General features: G+C 33.9%; 1 long non-coding RNA gene across 3 annotated transcripts; it reads right to left on the reverse strand.

Moving 5' to 3' along the window:
* Positions 1–1,429: 1,429 nt before the first annotated feature.
* LOC139824893 (uncharacterized) lies at positions 1,430–3,799 on the reverse strand. Of its 3 annotated transcripts, none has more exons than XR_011735338.1 (6): positions 3,609–3,799; positions 3,119–3,459; positions 2,723–2,996; positions 2,437–2,587; positions 2,242–2,354; positions 1,430–2,185 (listed from the first exon to the last, which is right to left on the reverse strand). It is a non-coding gene; the product is annotated as an uncharacterized lncRNA (long non-coding RNA). The 3 variants fall into 3 exon arrangements; XR_011735337.1 differs by having other exon boundaries at positions 2,262–2,354; positions 2,437–2,604; XR_011735336.1 differs by having other exon boundaries at positions 2,437–2,604; positions 3,609–3,798.
* Between the last annotated feature and the right edge of the window lie 265 nt (positions 3,800–4,064).

The following is a 4,064-nucleotide window of genomic DNA, read 5'->3' on the forward strand; positions in this document are numbered from 1 at the left end:
ACGGGGCGAACTCGACACCCCGCCGGGGCAAACTCAACACTTTGTTTGATCGACACAATTTGATCTGGAACTTATTTTTTTATTGTTTAAAAATAAAATACATTGTTTATCAAATGAAAAGACATTGTGTATTAGAAACAAAAAGTCGGAATAAAGTAAACAATTATTTAAAATAATGAGAAAAAAAAGATTAAACTTTTAATTATCTTTTTCTGAACTGTCTGAAAAACAATTTATACACGTTTAAACACACAATTTAAACTCGCGATCAGATGTGCGCACACATTCGTCATGAGCCATACGGTTGCATAAGATGCATTGTTTGTTATTAGAAGCTAATGAAATGTTTTCCGAACACACGCAACAGATGTTCCTTAAATCGTCATCGGAATCGGACGAAACAGTGACCTTATTTTTGCGATAATGTCACTTTAGGTTAGTGTCGTCTTTGCCCCGGTGGCGTCGTGTCGACTTAGCCCCGAACGTCGTTTTTTACTTTTGTTACTCCAAAAATATATAAATTTTGAAAATATCCAAAAATTATTATCGGATTCGTATAAAGCATCGAATTTCCCATCAAAATCACTTACCGGTAGATTCGCAAGAGTAAAGCTCGATGAAAGAGTAGACATTTTCGAGAGATCAGAAAAATTACTTTTCACTATCAAAAACACTTATGTCGCGTTAAAAATTACACTATAACTCAGAATGTTACCAAATTCCGTTGACAATACTGGCACATAAAGACGCATTTACAGTAGCAAAGGCAAGTTTCTACGATAGATTTAAATTGGCAAAAAGCCTAGTGTCAAGTTCGCCCCGCTGTCGGCTTAGCCCCGGTCTCCCCTATCGGCAAAAAATTTCCATTTTTTATTTTTTAATTATTTACAAATTGACAATAACAACTAATTAAATTTTTATTAAATTTATATATATATATATATATATATATATATATAAAACCTCTTATTTTTTACAAATATACATATATGTGTATTTATATTCGTATTATATAGAGAATCGCTATAACATTAAATGTAATAATAGTTATAATATAGAACTATTGTCTCCTATTTTTGAAATTTATTAAATATGTATTGATTAAATACGTATTTATTATATTTAATGTTATTCTTGCAATTCTCTATGTTAAGTGGATATAAATACACATATATATCGTATATATACATATATATAACATTAACATGTTTTTTAAATCATGTTTATCTGCAATAATTAAATTATTTATATTAAACTAATTATTTTTTAAATAAAAAATTTACCTGACAATGTGATTATTCCTTATCCACTAATTATTAAATTTTCAAATAAATAATTATTTATGTATTAAAAACACATGAAGAATATAAAACGGTGCGAAACTGGAAACTACTGGAACAGATTCGGGTCTGGACTAGTTATTTATTGGTTCGGATTCCTTGACTGCTTGAACAGATCGACTAAGAAAAAGTTTATTATAATGGACCATTTTCCCGAAAATATTACATACATGGATCCAACTTGTATCAAACCTATGAATATTAATACGTGATTATAATCGATATAATTGTATATATTTATTTTTGTACAGTTATGTTCAAGAAATGACAAGAGATGATACATCTAATATTTGTAAATAGATTTCTGTTAGAGGATCTGATCATGGATTAATATTTTAATACTGTTTCTGATTGTTATCGGAATGAATTAAAGTATGGTTTTGTATTTTCATATTGTAATTATTATATTCAAGTCATTAAACTATTCATGTATTTTTATTTTTCCTCCAAATGTTTGCGAAAACTTAACTATTTAGTAGAGCTACATAATCGAGTAAATGAATTAAATATTATCACATAACTGAATGAATTAAAATCACAGTCCTTAAAAATACAATGTAGCTAATATATATTAATTATAAAATAGATTATAATATATATATAATCAGCTGTTTTATAATGAATCAATTGTACGATGAAACAAAGTTATTTATCTGGTTATAATATTTACAGTCCTTGAATCTGAATCCTTTAAACAAAATTGGACAATTCGTTGAATCTAAGATCAGATTTTAGCTTTCTTCCTATTTTTATCCGACACTGTATACTTGTCGTAACTTTTCGTTGGATCAAAAGGTTCCCATCTACTCGCTGGAAAAATGTGTTTGTTCCTCTCGTACCATGATCTAATAAGAAAAACATAAAAGAGAATTATACAAAGTATTCTTTTAATAATAAATACCTAAGTAAAACTTTTCCGACATGTGATTCCTCGGTTTCGACAGAAGCATCGTGCTTAATACGAATATCATCGTGAACGTCAAATGTGAACAGAGGCCCGCTCTTTCCTCGTGCCTAATCGCAATATTACATACATTAAAATAACATGCCAACATTGTGATATTGCTTCATAAGTTTTATCATTTAGTATATTTACCTTAGTTACAATAAAATTAGTTATAGTTGCAGTAAAACGTATAATGGTGCGGTAATATAAGATTCTCCTTGACATACATTAACTGATTTGCCATTACTGTTTTAAGCTCGCTGAATTCACGCCTCAGAACTTCTAAACATCTCTGAAGAACCTAATAGATAGAATTACCTGTGTGTAAAATTTAATTTATGCAGCAGAACATTATATAGCATGCCAATGTTACTCCAAAAGTGGCACTGGAGTATTTTAATAACTTAAACGTTCTCTAAACCACTGAGACATTCACCTTTCTTCATTATAACACTCCGACGATGGTCAGATCCATCCCAATAACTGAATGTGATCTCAATTTCTTCTTCCTTCAACGCGTTCTGCTTTCTACCCCATTCTTGTCTCAATTCTTCCCTAAGTTTATTTTCCTCCTCGTCCCTTTCGATAATTCCTTCGCGTGTAAACGGGATTGATCTCCTCGGCATCAGCTCCCTGCCGTCAATATATACCTGTGAACAGGTTCCTTGATCTCCTCGGTATCAGCTCTCTGCTGTCAATATGTAATACCTCTACAAAGTAAAAATGTATTGTATAATCAGAATACTAGCAACGTGCACAACTTCATTTGACGTTATAATTGGGTACAACATTCATCGCACGATAATGTTATAATTGCAAATCGGAAACGTACCTCGAGTCCAGCTCTTCTGCGATCAACGAAGTCGGGATCGAACGTGTCAGTCGTCACTTTCTGCCAAGCGTAGAGAACCTTCTTTTCCGGCAGCGGTGATAACACGATGTAGGGATACGAAATCTCGGGATAAGCACGAAGCAATTCAATTTTCAATTCAGTATATCGCCGGCACGATTACGGTGTTACTGCCGTTTCGCGTACGCGCGTATGCGCGCGTTGTCGCACCTTATACCTCGCGACAGCGTGCGGCTCGTGCAAATGTTAACGCGCGGCCGCAATCGCGCGGCAGAAACGCCTCGTGTGAACAGGCTCCTTGATCTCAGTATCAGAGCTCCCTGCTGTCAATATAAAAAATAATATAATAGGTTATTAACCTGTATGTATAAACACTCACGTAAACGTAGTATAAACAGTAAATAAAATAGTACAAGTATAACAGTAATATATAGAATAAGATAATTATAGGATAATTACATAAAACAATTACCTTGAATTAATCGTCGCGTCGCGTAAAGAGTCACGGTCGGTCTCGCTCCGCGCGTACTACCATGTCTCTCTCGAGATAGGTTATAACTGATGAACTGACTGACACTCTGACAGCGCGTTAAACGAACGCACTGTCTGCACTGCACTGCACTGCACTGCACTGCGATACTAACGCTGCTAGCCGCCAGTGTCGAAAAAGTGAAAGTGACGTTTCTCTGTTTGTTACATGTATGTTATAATGAATGAGAGCGGTTGACGTAGAAAGTATCTTAAAAAAAATTTTTGACATTTGGACTTTGCGTTGCAATATCTCCGCTCGTAGGGCACGTAGCGGAATATTATAAAAGAAACTCCCCCCTAATTGGACCCCAAGCTATCGATCAAGCCTAATTAGAACTTGATCCGTTCACTCGTTATCGAGATCTCAACATCTCGTATACCCGCAACCCGTCGCGTC

The sequence above is a fragment of the Temnothorax longispinosus genome, unplaced genomic scaffold, assembly GCF_030848805.1.
Source record: "Temnothorax longispinosus isolate EJ_2023e unplaced genomic scaffold, Tlon_JGU_v1 HiC_scaffold_647, whole genome shotgun sequence".
Lineage (NCBI taxonomy): Eukaryota > Metazoa > Arthropoda > Insecta > Hymenoptera > Formicidae > Temnothorax > Temnothorax longispinosus.